This window comes from Plectropomus leopardus, chromosome 5 (assembly GCF_008729295.1).
Source record: "Plectropomus leopardus isolate mb chromosome 5, YSFRI_Pleo_2.0, whole genome shotgun sequence".
In the NCBI taxonomy this organism is placed as follows: domain Eukaryota; kingdom Metazoa; phylum Chordata; class Actinopteri; order Perciformes; family Serranidae; genus Plectropomus; species Plectropomus leopardus.
The window spans coordinates 5,191,981-5,213,350 of NC_056467.1; the positions used below are offsets into that span (position 1 = coordinate 5,191,981).

At 40.2% G+C, this 21,370-nt stretch overlaps 1 protein-coding gene across 2 annotated transcripts in view; it reads left to right on the forward strand.

The window, feature by feature from the left end:
* LOC121943083 (SPRY domain-containing SOCS box protein 4-like) overlaps positions 1 to 21,370 on the forward strand; it is a 62,977-nt gene that overhangs the window by 16,387 nt on the left and 25,220 nt on the right. The window contains exon 2 of one of the 2 annotated variants that reach the window (XM_042486465.1): positions 2,666 to 2,758. The gene's annotated coding sequence lies outside the window, so the exon portion shown is untranslated. Of the gene's footprint in view, positions 1 to 2,665; positions 2,759 to 14,132; positions 14,220 to 21,370 lie in introns of those variants that run through there. The other variant, XM_042486464.1, reaches the window with a different exon arrangement.

Consider the following 21,370-nt stretch of genomic DNA (forward strand, 5'->3'; position numbering starts at 1 on the left):
TATTTGATCTACGGTGGCATCGCCCATAATTCAAGTAGCAGAACGAGACAAAAACAGATTGGAAGGCGAGTCCTTCTCCCTATAATAAACAGTAGAATGAATGAATGTTTAAACTTTTCAAAATAGCCTAACTGCAAGATTTTTTTTTTTTTTTTTTACCCTGGTGTACTGAAAACATACCAAACCTTTACCTCAACAATAATGTGAATTTTGTGGACCCTTTAAAACACTAAAACCAGAATGGTAGAAGTCCAGTAATATTTGCTGGATTTCTATTGATGATAAAACCTGATACAAGAAACTTTTTGTCATTTACATGTTTCAGAAATTGGGTTACTAATTTGATTTCTTGAATACATATAAAAACACTGATTGCTGCCAATTTCCTCCAGTGGCCTAAGTTTGGCCGACAAAATACTTGAAGACTCAGCGAACAGAATTACGACTTGAGCTACACTTGTTGAGGAAAAGCAGCCAGCTCTTAGAGTGCTTTGCTTAGCAGATGGAGGAGTAAAGTAGTGCTTGACCACAGGGAGTAATGTTGGCACTGACGCCGCAGCAGCTCTCCCCCCAGTCTGTCACATGGCTCTCTGGGGTGCTTTGATTTGCATTGCAGCGTCTTCACATGAAAACCCTGATTCATGACTAGGAAGTAGTAACACATCATTTCTACTTCTCAAATGTGTGTGTGTGTGTGTGTGTGTGTGTGTGTGTGTGTGTGTGTGTGTGTGTGTGTGTGCGTGCACCCCACAGAATAGTTGCATCAGTATTTCCCTGGCCTGATCACCAACATAAACTGCCAATGGCAGGCAGGGGACACCAGTCCCTGTGCTTTCAATGTTTGAAGAGGAGTGGTCTTAAAGTTTGATGAACATTAATACTGTGCAGGCTCGTGAATATTCAAAAGAGCAGAGGTCCCCTCCCTCTTCCTTCTTGCTTATTTATTCCCTCCTTTCTTATCTTGCTTTGTCGCTGTCCTCTTATTTTGAATTGCTTCATCTTGCCCTGAATTTGAACCAGCCACAAACCAACAGAGGCTTTCTCAGGAGAACATCCTCTAGTGTTCTTGTGGCACTTGGTATAAAACATTATCTCAGACCATTGCCTATAATCCTTTAGTGTGCAGTGTGTGAGCTCATTAAGAGGCTCCTCAAACTATTGTTGACCGGACCGCAGCATGCGGTCGCAGCGCTCCACATGGGGTTCTCCATAAGGGAATGAGTGAGTTGGCACCGTTGGTCAGTGTGACTGAGGATGTGACGTAGCTGTTTCCCTTTTGGCAGTTGTTCTTTCAAATTAAATGGGCGAAGACATGGTGGACACGCTGACAGACACTAACAGTCTGTGTTACGGTCACGTTATTCCTCATTCTTTGTAAGCAATGTAACATGGCAGCATGATGGAAAAATAGCAAGCTAGACAGCTAACGAGCCATCTGCAGTTGTTCTGTCAGTTGTGGATGAAGAAGAGCAAGTTTGTTTGTTTCAGGAACTGTCGTTTCCGTTAGACACGAACTTACATTTATTTAAAGTTATTAACTAATATGGGTCACATTGTCTGAAAGGGTGTCACTGCCGTTATAAAGAGAAAAAGAAAACAGACAAACTGAAGTGAATATTACGTGTTACAGCGTTGGACCAAGTACCACCGTAAAGAGAGAGTGTCTAAATGAACAAACAGTCAAATATTCAGCGCTGGAAAGTGATTTCTTTAGACTTCCACAGACTGATTTGTTTTAGTTTCAGGTTTACTCAGACTTTGGATGGAATTGTTTAGAAACACCAGGACTCATCGCTCTGTGTCTCATCCAGCTGCTCACGCTGAGCTCTCAGGGGCAGATGAAGTCATTTGGGGGCCTGGGGCCACAGGCACATTGCCATATTTTCAACTTTTCTCACAATTTTTTGAAAATATAGCAGTTACAGCAGCAGGCAGCTCAGCAGCAGTACCGCAGCAACAAAGCTGTCAGTGTGACCACCACAAACATGCAAGCTACAGCCGTCAGGCGTAAATCCTACCGTTTGTAATGTTACTTTTTACACAGAAAACAAATTTTACGTTGTAATATTTACTGGAAATGACATGCAAAATATTAAATATCAAGCAGGTTGTTAATAGCAATGGCAGAAACACTCTGATCTCCCTCCAGTCAGCTGCCATCTTATTTAGGTTTTTGTACTGAAATAAGGCGGTATTGTATAGATAATTCCTCATTCGTCACCCCAAAAAAACCACCAATTTTTGTGCGCTGCTTGTACCCCTCCCCGCCTCTACTCATGTTCTCCTACTCATCGCTGGTTGGCTTTGGTTAGGCAGTATATTGGGCAGAGGCAGGCAGACGTTAGCAGTTCTTATTGTCTCTGTTTATAAAAGGCCTATTACGTTAGTCACATTGTTTGTCACATATTGCTTAATTTTGTGCTTTGATATCGTCGGCACAGGGTGCTGATATAAACGATTTTATAGTTCTCCAGAAAGCGTCATAGCAAATGTGGGTTCAGCTGGTTTGCACAGAATCAAACTGGTTGAAGCTTGTACACTGAACCAGACCAGCAAAACCTGGAATCGACCCAAATCTAGTAATAGAGCCTCCTGCCAAAGAACAAACACCTTCTCACGTTTCTTAGTATCACCCTAATCAAACCTTTGCATCTTTTCTCAACAGGAAAAAAACAGAGCTTGATAGTGTGTCCTGAGACCTGTGGACTTGGCAGAGATGCACTTTTCTCAGGACACCTGCACCCAGATGGATTAAGAGGTGAGCTCCCAATCTGACAACCAAGTCTGCTCATCCAACCTCATTACATATGTCAGCAGTCTTCATTGTCTTTTTAGCTGGTCAAAGCCATGCACTGTTAGATGATACTGATGGTGATGAAAGCAGCAAATGATGTTGGTGGAAAGTACCTAAGTAAATAACTTAAGCATTTAACTTATGTACAATTTTGAGGTTCTTGTACTTGAAGTGTTTCCATTAAATGCTATTTAATACTTAAATTCAACTGCAGAGCAAATATTATACTTAAAACTTTATTTGACAACTTTGTCTACCCTTACTTTTAAAACTTAGACATACATAACAAAAACAATAACCTTCTGAAATACATTAAATAGATAAACCCAATGGTCCGCAACTTTTTTGTCTTGTGACATCTTAAAAGAAAACTGTCCATTTGGGATCCCCTGTCATGCGTTTGATGTCCGTGAGTTGTTAGTTCCACCCAGGAGACATTTTCCCTTTAAGCTTTTCAGACGGTTTCTTTTAAATAAGTTCGACTTATCCTGCATTTCAAAAGAAACAAAGACAAGAAATAAAGGTCAGAAAAATGAATGCAGATATGTGTAGCAGAACTTAGTTTTTTTCCTCTTTCATCTCCCATTAATCACTGTGTAGGTTGAAACCACCTAAACTACCCATCTGTATGTAAACCAGGTAGAACTTCAACCTCAAGCAGCTGCAACAGTAAAATGTGACTTAACATATTGATGTTTCAGTATTAACATTGTTAAAATGTAATATATAATTGTAGAATGTTATGCAGTTAATTGTCCCCTGTGGCAAAGTGCCTTTATTTTGATACTTAAAGTATATTTTACTGATTATACTTTTGTACATTTACTTAGTAGGATTTTAAAAGCAATAACTCACATTAATGCATTGGTACTTTTACCTAAGTAAAGAATATGAATACTTCATCCACCATTGGCAGGTCTTTGTTTGCAAATGACATATTATCCCACTGGTACTGGGAAGTGTTTGATGTGAAGACGGATATATGTCACATTCTATAACCCAGCTGTGGAAACCTGACCTCACTGGTTTGGGCTTACCTGTAGGCAAAGGAAAACTGATCCAAGACAACTGCTAAATATTGTAACAGGTCCTAACCCAAAGGCAGCTGATACGTACTACAGGCTTAGAGAGTTTTGGCTAACATTTCAGCCTGCAGAGGCCTATGTCACTAACCTAATTGCTACAGTACACCTCAAAGTTACAGTACAGCGCATCATGGGTGCAGCTGACCCATGTGTTTTTGGTTTTGGTGTTGTGTATTTTTGAGAGAACAAAAGCTACAAAATCAACTCTGTACTAAAACTTATTGTTGATAAAGAAACTGAAGTTACAATACCATAAAGGCATAGTTCTGTGTTTGCTCACATACATACATACATACACCAGGATGATAACAGCAACTTGTGACCCATGTAGCACAGCAGTAAACTGTACACCTAAGGCGAACTGGAATTTTTGAGACAAAGTGAACACCTTTGGAATGGCTGCTTTATAAAATGAACATGCCGTGAGGGATTGTGTTTCCTGCAGATTACACACAACATTTCATTGGGCGCGTCCATGAGCCAGCTATGGCTTATGAGCCATACTGGGTCAGAGCCACTTTCTCTGCGATTCCAGTTTCTACTTTTTTTGTCGTGATTTGTTTTGTCTACTGCAAAAATGTGTCATTTTTATGAGCTTAACACTACTGTGTAGCAACAACAGGTCCTGTCTCTGCATGCTTCCTCTATGTGAATATGGCAGCCATAAAACTGTGATTTCACTGTCAGGACTTAGTTGAGGTGAACTCAATGACTCTTGATTCAATCAATCTCCTTATTATCCACACTGATGTCTACTGGATTAGAGCTGATACAATGGATCTTGAATGACTAGAGTTTTTGTAATTTATAATATGCAGCCTATGTTTTAATAATCTGTGTGTGAAGTGATTGTTTGTGGGATCATGTGTGTGTGTGTATAACTTTATAAAAACATGACAAAGATGTGACCCAATGCTGAAGCAACCAGTAGGTCATTGTCCCAGTTTTCCAGTTGAACTTCACAGCTATGTTCAAACAGTAGACTCTTATGGCCACACTAGACTAATAAAGACAAAGACAATTTGCCCTGTATGCCGTAACGGCTCTGACTGAAAGATAAATATCTACACAGCTTTTTTTTATGGCTCTGCCAGGGTCTTAAATTCAGTTTTGTTTTTGCTGTCTGCCACTGTGGCAAGCAATTACTTTTATTTTGGTCTGCCACTCAGAAATTTTCAGTTTTATTCTTCAATTCTTGAAATTTTAGACATAATTTAAGTTAAAAGAATTTTATTGCATGTTGGATGTAAAAACAACAACAACAAAACCAAAACAAAACATTACAATCATTGTAAATTGCAGTGTTTGAATTACACAGTGGCTTTCGGGGGAGCTCTGTATCTAACGGGAGGGTCGGATGGGAGTATGCAGGTTCCAAATGACTAATACCCTGATGTGTAACTGAAAGTTTAAACTTAGATGAGTACAAGTTGATCTATAAGGATATACATAGTCCAGCATTATTCAGCTGGCACGATTGTGTGTGAAGGCTCGAATATATTTTCAGATAACTACCTACTGGTATTGGTCACCCTGACGTGCATGTAACTCTGTGAGTGCATGCGTGTTTTTGTGCGTGTGGAAAAGAGAGTAGGAGAAATGGAGAGCCGTTGATGATCCGAGCTGCGAGTCTGGTTTTTGGAGCCAAACTCCTCCTGTTTTCCTCTGGGTATCTTAATAATAAGCTTAAGAGACAAGTATTTCTGGTGGTGATTAGGGAGGGTTGAAACATTTAATCAGCTAGTCAACTTATCATGTATATCCCTTGGTGGGAGGGTGCTGTACATGGGCTTATAAATGTGCCTGCCTAAGTGAAAAATATTTAATCAATACATGTTGATTCATACAGACTACTTGACAACTTCTCTGTTAATTTCCCCTGTGCTCTGATAACCAACATCTGCTCTGACCGCATCCCCCTCTCTTTCTCTCTGTCTCAACCTCACACTTGCTATGCACTAAGCTATTCCTGCAGATGAAATTGATATGCGAATTAGTGAAGTTAATACAGTAACAAGAGGGCATGTATGCAGGTGTGTGCACATCCTGGTATTGATTGTTATTGGTTAGGATTTTGTGAATTTTGACAAGCATAAGGAATACGGTTCTTCAGCCAATAGTTTTGCTTTCAGACAGCAACTTTCAAATGTGTAGCTCTATCCAATAGTCTCTATGTTTGGCACGGGCGTCCAAACTTTATGTAAAAATTACCTGGGGTCAGCTGCTTCTCGCATCAAGTTGATTATTTTAAAACAAATTCCATACAAATTAGACTAACGCAACTGTTCATGGTTCAGAGAAAAAAGTATTTCGTTTTCCATTATTCTTGAAAGTGGCGGTCCTCACTGTTGACTTTACTCTTCTTTGCTATGGCCATATCTGCTACCTCGCAGGCAATGTCTTCTCTTAGGGGCTGTAGATATGCTGCGTCATTAACCACCTGGAAAACAGAAGGCCGGGCTCTGTGTGCTACTTCACTCTGTGCCAGCTTTCATGAGTGGGGAGGTAGGTTGCGTCCGAGGTTGCTAAGCGACCACAAAGAGCCCTTTATCATGGCCCTCTTAACAAAAATCCGAAGTGCAGAGCTGATCTCCTTCCAGCTGTTGCTTACGTGTGTCTTGGGCCTAAAATATAGTCTGTGGGAAAGATATAAAGCTAACTTTATGACTAACTTTTCCTCCACATTCATTAGAGACTGATATTTACGGGAGAAAGGACAGATATCTGCTGGTTGTGATTGTTGTTCCTCGTCACATGCCATGCGGTGCAAGCTACAGCATTCCAAAAGTTGAACTCTGTTCATCTCAGGGTGCAGCCGTTGCACCCTAAAAAATGGACGCTTGGGAAGGCATGCAAATCACGACAGCGTCGGCGTAGCTTATGAGCGTGGCCGCGCTGCATCTCCATTGAAACAATAGAAATGAGAGGGCAAAAAATACAGCATGTGTGCGGCCCATTAGGTAACCATCTCATTTGCTTGTTTTCTGTCTATTTATGAAAACACATCAGTCTGCGTAGTTCCTACTTGTTGTATGTCTACAAACTCTATGATGGTCCTGCCATTGTGAGGTACATGGAAAAAATGGGAAAGGATACAACCAATATTGTGGAAAGTCTCATATAGTTTATTTTGAAAGTCAAGCTGAGGACCACTAAAAATTGGTTTAAGGGCCACAGTTGGCCCCGGGGACAGACTTTGGACATGCTGGCTGTTTAGGGTTACTCCTGTCTGCCAAAGTGGCACCTGGCCTGACGATTTTACCTGAAACTGCCAAGAGTTTACCTCATTTGGCTAGTGCTAATCTCAGACTCTGCAGGCTGCAACCAAGTATAAACTGATTAATTCTATTGTGGATTAATCTGAAAATGATTGTTTTGGATTAGGGTTATACTGTATACTATAAAACAGTGAATTGGTCATTACAATGTCCTAGAGCCACAGGTGATGTTATTAGAGGTCTTGTTTGGCTAATCAACAGTCCAACCCCCCCAAAATGTTAATTTTTTTCTAATGTTGGACCAAGAAATTCAGTAAGTTCTCACATTCTCACAGTTTGCTCAAGAAATAATTTAAACTGATGAGAAAAAAGGGTTGAGAATTAATTTTGTCATTCTAGTAATGATTTATTGATCAACTAATTGCAGCAACTCTAATTTTGTAAAAATCGAGGCATGATTATCCTTCTTGCATCCAGCCTGTTTATGCAGTTAGTGGTGTACACTGTTGTTCACTGTTGAAGCTGTGAAAATCTCTCCTCCTTTTTTGCCTTCACATTAATAATCTTGTTTTTTTTCGGAGAGACTTAATCGCCTACGCACAGTTTAAATTACAATATGGATGCACCATGAGTCATATAAATCTATACTCTTTGCCTGTGAAGTCCTGTAAAGGTTCAAGAAAGGCTTTAGCATATTCTAGTCACCAAAGAAACACAAGTCTAAAAGCTTCTAGCGATTTAGAGTTTCTGTTCACAGCACCTGCTTGTCATTGGACTATGGGGCGAAACCTGCGTAATCTGAGAAAATCCACACAATCACAAGGAGAACACGCAAACTCCACACAGAGGGGCCCTGATGTGTGGTATGGGTTAAAGGGCTTAGCAACAAAGCCACCCAGTGCTGAGGTATTGAATCAAAAATATTGCCATATGTGAATGTAAATATCAGCAAGCTTCAATTTGTGGATTTTGGGTTGTGAGGTGAAAAAAATGTGCTAAGTTTACTTGCTGATCACACTTCACCATGAAAAGATTTCTGTCTTTTCTCCAACACTTGGGAGACATTACCATGGAGGCAGGTTTACCTTTTATGTCTCTGGTGTTTGGATTGTGGTCTTGTGTTTGTGGACACAAGAAAGAACTGGACTCTCAGAGAGGGTTAGCTTTGGCTCCTACTTCCAACACGTGGTTGCCAGTGGATTCTTCTCCAGGGTAAACGGAGACATGGAGACGGCTAACTGCTACTCATCCTCAGCTATCAGGTGTGTCTTTGTCTGAGGAGCAGGAAGTCATTTGGACAAATGGGTCTGTTATTGACTGGCAGACTACCTTGGCTGACTAGACTCTTCGATCTGCATATTGTTAAGTCGTCTTCTTTATGAGGGATGACATTAGAGTGATTTTAATTTTCTTAGTCTGTGTGCAGTTTTTATGGTTAATGCATATGTTTTTACTTCCTCTATTATCTGCTCTGTCCCACTTTTGTTTTAATCCATATCTCATTCTTTGACTTGACCTATCTTTATGACCCTATTGTTGTTTTCTTGACAATTTTCCCGGTTATTAGTTTGTTCCTGCTAGGCTTGCTGCAGTAGATGGCATTAAGGCCCTGACACACCAAGCCAATGATCGGCTGTCAGTTAGCGTTGGGCTGTTGGTGAGTGTCTGTCACCCTGGTCTATGTGTTTGTCCCGCACTGTTGGACCTCAAGTCAATTGTCAGCTTTTTTTCAGCTGATTCAGCATGTAGACAAATTTCCGAGTGATTGGACAATTAAAATGTCTATTTTATCATTGCCACAGTTTTATTGGCATTGTAAATATGCTCTGTTATTTCAAATTGGATTGGGTTGTTAATGTGCGAACTGGCTAACTAGTGTCATGATGATCTTCCAGTTTCCCTTTTTGAATAGGGATGGTACTGAAACCCGGTATTAAACAAGCACCAGTGTTGAAAATGATTTAGAGATCGTAGTATCAATAAGCTCTGGCATTTATGGTTCTGCTATCTGTTTTGGAGAAATAAAGAAAGCATTTTTCTAGTTTATTTATGTTACATAAATACTATGTTTTACAATTTTTATTTCACCAACTCTGACTCTGATTTGCAACAAGATGAAGACATTGGTCTATCATGCATTTTCCCTTTTCAATCTAGAGGATTGAACACACACAGGCACATACACAGGCACATGCACACGCACACACACACAGACACACACACACACACACACACACACACACACACACACACACACACACACACACAGGAACTCTGCTCTCAGTGAAACAGGCAGTTGATGCTGACCCTGGTCGTCACCACAAAAAACTGTTTTGTACGTAAGGTCGAAAACATGAGCAATCTTTGAAAACATTTAGCAAAAGTGCATCGAACACTCCCAATAAAACTGATAAGAGCACAGTTGAAATACCAGATCGATTAGCAGTATCAGTGAGAGCAGTAGTACCGTTAAGGATACTCGTCCCTATGTTTAAGTCATGAATCCGATTGTCCGCCCTCTGCTGGTGTGGAGAGTTATTTCCTCTCATGCAGGTGCAGAATATGCACGCTGGCTGGTCGTGGGCTGAAGTCTTTGTGGTGTCTTCACGTGCAACTTTTCAGTCGAGACGGAGGTGACATGAGGCGACACATTAGTGGGCTTTGTTGCCGTTAGTTCGGTGATGCCACTCTGATGTGTTTGGGCCTCTAGTCATTTAGTGGACGTTACAGTTATAAACTGAAGGTGTCAACTTCGTACAGCAGTAAAGTCGCAGCACAATACTAGCTGGAGACAGATTTTGGATAGCACTTAAAGGGAGTTGACCAACAAGAGGATGGTGGAGGAAACAAAACAACAAACATTTGACAATATTTCGTGTTTAAACCCAATGCTTATGAGGAAACCTGACAACATTGATTTTGTTTTGTTTAATCTTAGGAAGCTTTCTGTTTCACCTTGGCCGAGGGACGACAGATAAAAAATAGCCTTCTAACACTTGCATTTTTATTCCTTGTGTGTTTATTCATTTGCAATGTCCGTTTTCAAATAAACTTAACCTAGGATTCAATTACATTGCTAAGAAGTTGGAAGTTTGCAGCCTGTCGCCTGCGGCTCTTCATCTAACAGCTGACTGTGGCTGCTTCTGACTTTTCCAATACTCCCTGCAATATTTCAAATGGATCCTTTGTCAGCAAATGACAAAAATACCCCATATCTTGCTTTTTAGATGCAATTTCAAAGAGTTAAAGCAGTAGTGATAATCTCACATCACATCACAACAAACACATCACATTTGCTGTGACTACTTCATAATAAAAGTAATTATGTTCTGATAGTTAAATGATTTTAATTTGAAGCTGCAGCAGTAGCAGTTAATGCTAATGCAGTTTGTGTTCACAGTAATTTAAAACATCTCTCAACAGATATTGTGCGTCCTTGAGATTGCTGTTGTGACTAGTTTATTAACCTGTGAAAAAACACTCACAGTGGCCTCTTTAGTTCCTGCCATCAGCTGTCTACCCAGTTCTTTATGTTGCAGTCAGTGACACAACTAAAATGATTTGTGCCCGTAAATGACTGTACAAATCCTCAAACACATGGATGCCTATTAAATGTAGTTCTGGCCCACTCTCTCTAATACCTACTGGAGGTCATTCACCTTCTTGCTGCTCACATATCAATACACTAGACCAAATCAAAACAAGGTAATCCTGCGGCAAGCAGCAGCAGCCTTCAGCGTGGGCGGCTGTAGTTGAATCTGTTATGAATGTGGTGACTGTGCATTTTTTTTTTTTGCACAGCAAAAGCTCCAGTGTGGATTTCTTGCTTGAGTTAATTTTGATCAAGTCATATTGCATTAATGTATGCAAAATTCAGCATAAGACGCTCTTCAGACGGAAGAGTTCAGGCATGCAGAGAGGAATGCTGTTGTGCATTTGCTGAGGGGGGTAACAAGTGAGAGGAGGGCTCTTTCATCTCCCAGGGGAGAAAGATGAGAGGGAGAGAAGCATGGATACATAGGTAGAGGGAGGGGGATGGTGTCAGAGCCAAGGAGAGAGGAAGAGAGAGAAAGTGGGTGGGGTACTTTGTCATAACTGAGATTATATTACACACACATCGTGATATCAAAAAGCAACATTGAATTTTTCTGTTGGGCCTAACTTTCTTATTTGAAGTCTAACCAAAACATATGTTTAAAGGCACCAGAGAATGTATGCCTGGTGCACACAAGAGGTTTTTCCAAATGTTGACTGTTTTTCAAAACTTGGGAGAACAAAGCCAGATGTAACAGATATTTAATATTTTAATCATAAGAATGTACACACCAGAGGATATTGAAAAGAAGCAGGACCACAAACTTGGCATTTACACTAAACCATTTAAGAGTGGCGATTTCAGGGATATCACAGAAACTTGTGTGTTTTAAATTGAGTTAAGAAAAAAAAGGATAGCTTGTTTCATTTATGTGTAAAATAAAAACAAAAAAAACAGGAGCTGTTGAGTTGGAAATAAAGGGTTATTTGTTACACCCAGTCAGCTAGCTCTTAATATACTATCCATCCAATATGCTTATGGCTGCACCCTAAAAGTCAGAGAAACTAATCGTCAGTCGAAGACCCCTCAGTCGACTAATAGAGCTTCAAGTTGAGCAGATGTTTTTGGGGTTTTTTGCTTGTCAGTGTGCTGTGCAGTGGGACATTTGGTATCCAGACCTTGCTGCAGAGTGAGTGCTTTTGACTGTCACGCTACTCTTTGGTAGAGGCTGCAGCAGACACAATGAAGCGGCACAAAGAGAGACTCTGCACTGTAAGGGTCCGAGATAACATTATCTTCTCTCTGCTGCTTAGAAGTGGTGAATTTACAGCTCACGGCAACTTAATATGACACAGTCTCCTGCTTTTGTGTGATACCACATGAATGCCACTGTCACACTGATTGTCCCGCTGAGCCCTGTTCCGACTGAAAAACTTAATACGGAGAAACAAAACGTATTAGGAGATTCTGATCTGGCTGATTTCTTTAAGATAATGTCTTAAAACCCTTCACACTAGGATCGTTTAGGCAAATATACTATTCAGATCAGCCAAGAATTGGGAACACATGACTGCATGATTGCTGGGACGAATCTGCCCATTTGTCCCCTTGTGTTGGGCCAGAATAAAAAAACAAAAAAAAAATTCTGAATGTTTAATTCAACCTTGGATGGATATTTGGATATGTTCTGGTGAGCATCACATCCCCATTAGGTCACCAGATTGACCATGTGTTTTAGTCTTTTTTTAATGAGATGTGGTTTTAAAAGGACAAATCAGGACTGAAACGAACAAGCAAATACTTAACCTTTTTATCAAATAGCCTTCAAAATAAATTAAAGAAAAAAGGTGCATAGATGTTAATGTCCTCCATTAAGATGAAAAGCAACCATCTGAACTACACAAACCCCGGATTCCACAGTAAATGCAGGATTTCCCACGCATTCGTTTGTTTGTGGCGAGCCACCACAATTAAAACGTCTGCCACCACAAATAGATTTTGGAGTCTAAACTGTTAATTAGGTGTGCTATTGGAATATATACATACATACATGCATGCATGCACATGTGAATACATACATGCATACATACATGCATACATACCGTTTGGTTACTTAAAGTGGAACTGAGGTTTAGACAGTACAGCAGAACGCCAGGCTCTTTGAAAGTGAAAGAGTTCATTCTGCTTGGTCTAAAAGTTTGCATTCACTTACAAGCAGCTGCTCCTCTCATCCATCAATATGATCCAATCAGCTGTGAAAAGATCGACATATCAGTTATCCACCCTGCAGGTGACAAACTGCTGCAGGGGAAAAATAATAGTCATGGAGAACTCCGTCTGTGCTCACGGATCCACAAAAAAACCCTCATTTAGAAATAGGACACAAAATGATACAAAGCTATACACTGTCATTTAAAAGATGCCAAAAACAAAGGAAAGTAAGTCCCATACAGAATCATACAATATGATAGTGAATGAGTTCACATAAAAGATGTAGATATGGAAACGAAGAGGAGCAGATCCACACTAGATAACAAAATCAGGCAAAGGCGTATCCACTGAGGTTAAAAGTTTCAACAAACGCTAAATTTTCAGTTTTCCCCAAGTTATATTAGCCCACTTATGCACAGAATAAGGAGCAGACAGGGTCTCTGTCTCAAGGAAAATACACTGAGTTCCTGGTAAATATAGAAATCAGTCTGTCTGAGCTGTCATACGGAGTCTGCTTGTTGTCACAGTAAACTTCTATACAGTCAGCTTGGAAAAAATCAATGGGCGGTGGAAGATTTCTGAAGATCAATACAAGAAATAAACTGACTTTCTGTTTGAATGCAGCTTGCTCTTGGTATGGACAGCTGTCTTGAAGTGAAAAAACACAGTCTGAGTTCATCATCACTTCACAGCTCTGTTTAGTTGATACTGCATTTCATATTCTTTATTGAGCAATATTGTGCTATTATATATTATTCAAAATTCATAGTTTTTCTCCACAATCTAATGTTGGCAATATTTACAACATCTAGACATTGACTGTGAAAAAAAAGTATTCCAAAGGGCGTCTTCTTTTTCTCAGTACTCCTCTTGTCTCCTGCGTAGCTCCGCAGAGCAATGTGGAAATGTGGGAGTTCTGCGTGTGTTTGTCCACATTTCTCTCCACCGTTTCGTGGAGGCGCCCAGTCGGTGCATCTGTGAGAGAGTGGGTGGTTTTGCACTGCTTGGGAAACACTTTGAGCGTGCTCCACACTAAGCCCTCCCCTTCTCCCTCATTCTCTATCTTTCCCTCTCTTCCCTCCTCCCTCCAGCAGCTGTTTTCCTGTCTTAGCTTGGAACTGGAGCCAGGCTGTTTTTCCCCATTCTCGCGTCACAAGCAGGAACTCACCAACTTACCGACACACACGCAAGGGAACACACTCTTTTTGTCTGTCTCAGCCCTGTCCCACACTCATCTGGCTGTTGACTGTGCACTGACCTCATTTTGGACTTCAGACTGAGGAGCAAGTATTCTCTCTCTTATACTTGGCTGCTGTGATTGCGTGTTCACATTGCTGTGCGAGAGCCGGCTGACTGTTTGGAGAAATGCTTTCATGGTAGGATACCTCTTCTCTTTGCGCAGGGCGCTTAAGTCGCTTGACCTCTTGTTGGTGCGTCTTTCAGTGACATTTTCTCGGGTTTCCCTCGTCTCTCTAAGGTTGTTGTTGGGCTTATCCCACGATGACAGTTTTAAAAGTCTTTGTGCCTGCGTGCTACATCATTCTCTGGATGACCGTCCGTCCCAGAAAAATCTTGAAATGAATGAAATAAGTAATAAAAGCTGTAGCATGTCTCAATTTAAATTCAGTGTAGCATTATTTCTTTCAGTGTGTGTTTAAAAAGATTAGTTTTTTGTCGGAGCTCCTGCTGTAAAGGTGTTTAAAGTTTGAGATGTCCTTATATGTGTCATGCTTATTGATACTGAAACAGTGGCTTCTTAATTTAGCTGAAGTCCAGTTTAATGTCTGCTTGTTACATCTGAACGAGTTAAATTTCCCATGTTTTGGTCTGCGTGTTGAAAGGAAGATTTGTGTTTCCCGTTATGGCTCTAGCTGCTAGCACGTTACCTTCAGTGTCGCATTTCGGACATGTGAATGACTGAGAGGTGGAAACGTGTCAAATGATTGAAAACTTTCTGGATTGTGTCACTGCCGCAACACCAGGCCAGCTGAGTCCTGACTCATAATTACACCTGACATAACCTGAGTCTTGGCTGAGAAGGTGTATGTCTGATAGGAGTGATTAGACAGAAGATCAGGTCAGTTCAAACACTTTAATGGGGACTGTCACAGGTCTGTAGTTTGGCCTGTTGTAGTTAAATAAAGCACTCTTTTAGCCCATTAAAAAAGTTATTTGGATCAGGGTTCTCGTAAGTCTTGATGGTGAAAATATATCTTGGTACTGAGAATAGTGTCGGTCAGAGGAAATGAAGTTGTTTGCCATTTGTCACTCTCAACTAAATATAGTTTGTCTAGACATGGCTACCTTTTTTGACCTCACATAATCTCACCTAACTGACAGAAAACAATCTTTCAATTTCACTGCATGTCCCACCGTGTGAGATGGGTCTAGCAAGATCTTGGTGGCAATCTGAGACAGACTGTGCAATATCAACTTGGAGGCATGTCAGATGGTGTGATGAAAGCCCGGTGAATCACTGTGGTGATGCAAGCAGAGACATGTTCCTAACCCACGTCAGCCGTCAGAGGACTTGTGTCACAGTTGGATCAGTTTTTTTAGATTGACTGCTACATATTTAACAATATAATGTTTTTTTGGGACAGCCCAAATTCACACAGTTTCAGGGGGCTTTGAGTCAACCTCGAAGAAATAATGCAGGCAATGGCTGACTGATGAATGCTGTGTGTGTCCTCTCTGTGCCTTACAGCAGCACTTAAAACAGACTTAAAAGCGTTGACCTGCTGACCATTGGCGCGTACATCCTGCGCCTGTGTGAGACAAAACACATTAGTAGTCTATTTGTTGTCCAAAAAAGAGAATTTGAAGACCCAGCATTTCTGAAAAACAACCTTTTCACACAACTTCTATTTTCTTCATTTCTTCTTCATCTTATTACAGCTTTTACAGTTTTCTTCTACAAGTTGTTGTTCGACTTATGGTTCAAAACCCGGTGTGCAGACTATGGAACATGAGTAGAACACCTAGTCCAGTTCAGGTCCGGTTGAGGTGTATACATGAAAGAGTAAATCAACCTCCAACCGCATTATTTAGATGTGCAAGTCCGACTTTGAGAAATTTGATGTAGTACGATCTCAGTCTTTTTTCTTTGCAACAATCCCTAAATACTTTATTGTTATCATCTTGTCACCTAAGGTTGTGTTTTCTTTTTATGTTAATGAATTAATGTCACAATTAAATAAATAATGGACCCTGCAGAACACTTTAATATTTTAGGACTAGTATTTTCAGACTAGTGGAAATGCAAGTGGCATCTGAAAGAGCACAAACTCGCTGAAAGGGAGTGTAAAGGTCACACATATTTACATACACAAGAGTTTCCATCTGTAAACTCTGTCCATTTGTTTATGCCTGTAATGGATAGCGTAACAGTTTGTCATTGACAGAGTCTGGGGTTATGTACATATGTACCTTTTTACACACGTAATTGCCCCCAGCTGATTTTCCAACGCTGATGTGCTGATAACTGTGGGTGTGTGTGTGTTTCTGTGCGTCTGTGTGTGTGGGTGACACTTCAAAGTCCCTGCATTTGTGTGCCCTTAAGCCGTGTGTGTGTCTGCGTGTGGGGGCTCTTGTGTCAAGACTGGCTGTGCATGTTTGATATGCTAACAATGGCTGTCACGCTACCAGCGGCCCTCTTCATGTCACTGCCTCACTTACTCAAGATAACAAGTTTGTGCTGTACATTCTGGTCCAGTGTCTACTTAAACAGTCCCAGTCCCTTTTCCCTGCATCCCATCTTTCCTACACAGATAGATAGATGGATAATCCCTTCCACTAAATTCAGCTCTCTTAATCATATGAGGTGTACGGTTAGACTGCACACCCAGTCTTTCAGGCACATTTTTCCCGCTTTCAGGGCTCCCACCATCACCCATCACTCACCTGTCCTATCAGTGTTTCCTCCTCTGTCATCAGACCTCTCATCTCTTCGCTGGTTTGTTACGTCATCTCCTTTGCTGACTCTCTTCATCAACTTTTGACCTTCCCCACAGCCAGCTTTTTATTCTGTCCTTTCAATAACCTTTTCAATATTAAACCAAATTTTTCCATATCTTCCTATCTTCAACTCCCTCTGCTGAACAGTTTCTAGATGCTCATGTTGATGGGTAACTGTAGACATTAAGGGTGCTGTCACTCATTTGGTCCGAACCCAGAGAGAGAGAGAGAGAGAGAGAGAGAGAGAGAGAAAAAAAAAAGATATATTGTGGCATTTTAGTTATGGTCTGGTTCCTATTCACACTGACTTTTTAGAAATGAACCAAGAGGAGTAAACATGAAGTTATACTGAGTGAAGGTAACTGGTTGATCGGACAGTCTTAGCAATTGTCATCCTGCATTATCATGACCCACATGAGGAAATCAAATTCTGGTGACTGACAGAAGTTTATGCAGCACTTTAATGCTTCTGATATATACATTTAAGTTATTAGGTGTCGCAAAGAGTTTACAAAGAAATAACTGATTATGAGGATTATTAGTATTATTAGACTGCAGATTGGTTGCATGTTCTGAGTAATGACTTGCAGGTAGAGATGGGATGAAAATAGCTGTCTTGCACAGTAATGATTTAGGGTGGAAATGCTGTCTTGCACTTTTTAATGACCTAACAAAGAACTAAAATCACACATCTTCCATCACAAACAAACTGCACCAAAGTCCACATGGATGCGGACCATGATGCACCTTTTCAAGTGTAATTTGTTAACCAGCCCGAACAAACTGGACTAAAAGCAAACTGATCTCAGTTTGTTTTAACAAAACCAACATACACCCTCGGTAAAAGCACGCTTAGTTGTCGAAGATTCTAGAGTTTGCTCTTTCACCTCTTCAGTCTGTCATTTTATGGTTCTGCTAACTTTAGTGTGACTCTAAAACTATGTTGTCTTTTTGTCACATCATGATTGGGGATGCACAGATTTGTCATCCAAGCATCGGTATATTCCTGTATTGGCCTTGTTGACTGCCATCTGCCTGTCAGAAAATAAGATGACACTTACCAATGACCTTTATTGTGAGAAACTTGAATAAATACTTTTGAAGAGGAAATGTGTTTTTTGTCATAACAATGACTCATAAAAAGTTTGGTTATTAATTTATATTTTTATAATGGAGATTGCGCAAAGCAGAGAATAAATTACAACAAAAACAAAATAAACATCATTATAAAACTATTTGTATCTGATGTCAGTTAAATTGTTACTTTAAACATTGTTATCGGTTTTGCCCAGAATTTCAGAATCTGTGTATCCCTGACCATGACCTTGACTCCCAATTTTCCCCAGATGTCTTTTGCCATTTTCTCAGCGCTCATTGAAACAGAACTACTGGTCGCTTTGTTGTGACTGCCAGTGTGACCACAGGGTCAGTAGTTTATTTTGAGCTCTCCCACTTGCAACTGCTGTTAGTTTTGTGGGAAACATTTTTTGTTTTCCTAGGAAAACCATCATTGCTGTTGTTTCATGACAGCAGCATGGCTTGCCAAATGTGCTGAGTTTTTCAGGAAATAATGAAATGTCTGTAGGGTTTACACAGCTGTTTGTTGGTTGTTATTGTTTCTGCAGCAGATTCAAGTGCTGAAATGATCTCGGTGTACCCTTTGTCGGTTCATCAAGCAATTATTAGCTAGCATGTCACAATACTAGGGTACATATTAGGGTTGCTAAATCAATTACAATCAGCTGTGTTTGAGTGTGAGCGTCAACTCTCTGCACAGCAGGGCACAGGCACTCCTGCCGGTCAAGCACAGGGGTGAAGTTGATATGAAGTTTGATATTCACCAGCTGGAAGTGTCTTTTTGATGTCAGCAGCTCCATGTGGATGACATCAAAAATTCCCAAAGGGTTTTTATAGAGAGGCTGACAGGAGCACTTCTCTGCCTCTGCCGTCTTGCTCTCCAAAAACACCCTCTGGCTGGAATCACAAATCCCTGATGCAGCCAGGATCCAGCCGAACAAAAAAAATTGAACTTGATAGTGTTTTGTAGACTCTGCAGGACAGACAAGCAGATAATAATTAAAGTTTTTCCATGGTTAAAACCAATTATTTCTATTGAAGTGCTGCTGTGATATTTCAGTCCTGCAGGACACTCAGGCAGACAAGTGTGGAGCATCTGATTTCCTCAGTGAATTTTATTCGACCAGTACTACCCATCACTATGACAAGCTTAAAATATGCTGATAAAAACTCGCACGTAATAAAAGACTGGGACCCAGGCTCAGTGCACTCTTGGATACATAACACCAGATTGAATGACTTCAGACGTGTGTACAAGCCAGGCTAGACTGCTGTGGATGAATGGCAGACATCGTTGTATGTCACTGTGAATATGGAGGACATCTAAACTGATTTTTTCCCTTTTTTTTCATCACATTTTCCCTCTCCTCCCCTTCTAATTCTTATAAATGATCTCCTAATTGTTTGGCTCAGTGTCCCCAGTGACAGTTAATGCTTGAGGGATTGCCAACAAAGTGTGTGTGCATTAGCAGTAGGGCTGCACAGTATGTTGTAATTTTTTCATCATTAGTATTGCACAAGGGGAGTTTTTGAGTTTGTTGAAAGGAAGAATAGGTAGAAAATTTCTTTCTAAAATTAGGGAGGTGCCAATTTTTGAAATTCTGGGCTTACACTGATTTTTTTAAAATAACATGGCCTGTACAGATAATTTTTATATTGTTACTTATTTTGTTTTGTTGTTATATGTCACCTGTTTTCTGCCAAAAGGGGGGACAAAGAAATCCACACTATGAAAAAATAAGTGACTAATGACTGTTCATTAGGAGTGCTGTTTGCATATATGTACTGTTTGGGCATTCACTGCACCACGCTGGCAGAATACAGAACATACCGTGGGTGCAGACAGAGCAGCAGAACATCTGCCGCAGTGAAAAGGAAACTTAATAGTTAATTGTACTGGGTTAAAAAGTTTGCTTTCTTTTTTCTTCTTCTTTTTTTTATATTATTTTTAAGATTTAAAAAATCTGATTGGATCAATGGGTCAGTTATCCACCCTGTGCCTCAAACTTTACAAACTGCTGCAGAGGAAAAAGCAGAACTTATGCGTTCACTGACCTGCCAAAACATCTGAATTTAGAGGCAGAAAGATAAAAAAAGTGAAACACGGACAGAATATTAAAAAACAAACAAACAAAAAAAAACTAACAACTCAGGAAGTTTAATGCCATTTTTTTGGTGCATCCCTATTTAAAATGTAATTATTACTTTTTTAAAAATGTCACAAACACTTAATAATGTCAACTGAGTGGTCGATGGCCACTGTGATTACGATCTCGCTGTCTGTGACAGCATTATTCTGAGAGATACATTTTCTCATTTTTCCCAAAATAACTTCATGCATCATGTCTGATATAAATTAATTAATATGCATATGTAGAGTTTGTGACTTTTAATGGGCTGTGATCGTGAGATACTGTTGGAAATGACTGTTTGCCAGCCACACAGTAGCTGGATACGTCAGTCTTTGTGTTGTTGTTTAAGCTGTCGCCCATTTATCATCTTGCCGATTGACTTCTTTCTTGATCTTGCATGTCCTTTCACCTCAACAGTTCGATTTGCATTTACTTTGTGACATTTAAACAGACTGTAGAAACATAAGATAATGGTGTGAAAAAGTCATGCTCTTCTATGTGATCAGAGGCCAAAATAATGAGTGCATGCCTTTTGTTGGTTTGTTTGTTGCCTTTTGAAATGCAAGCAACATCGACATGTTGTGCATACTTGATGAACTCGGGATGTGGCTGCAGAACAAGCTGAAGTTGTTTCCATTTATTGCCTTTTAATTTGAAATGCAACTCGTTTTATTGTTGTCAATTGTCAAGATTTTAATGTGTAAATCTTATCTTGTTTTTGTTTCATTTGTTCATTTCAAAGTATCCTAGAGTACACACACCTGCATCTATGTGTGTGTGATTCCAGCTTCCCCTGGTGGGTCAGTACCGGTTACTGTTCTGTACTTTCCTTGGAAAAGTCATGCAGAGTCTTTTCCTGAGAAACTATAGGGGAGGGAGGAAAACATTTGAGGGAGTTCATATAGGACAAAATGTTAGGAGTGAAGACAAAGAGTCAGCACATTTGAAAGCACTTTTCTTGACGTGGCCATACAGGGAAATATGTTCGGAAATAGATTAGTTACGTCTGTTTACTTGCTGTGAAAGCTCAGCATGTACATGATACATTTTCTTCTAAAGAGTTATAAAATATGGATTGCATCTCATTTGTTTGCTTGGTGAGGGAGGGATTAGCTAAGACGAGGGAGTACATGGTGCATGACTATTACTCAGAGGAAGTTGGCAGCAAGTTTGCATAAATCCTCTCTGTGTCTCAGTTAATATTTCATTATCGGAGGGTTGCACATAAACTCACCTAAAAGGCACTAAACCCTAAAAACCGTTGTTCAATATGCATTGAATTAAGGTATAAACTACTGAGTGTGTGTTTCTTAGCCAGGGGGGTAATTTGTATCTGCATGCAGCAAAACACAGAGCTGATG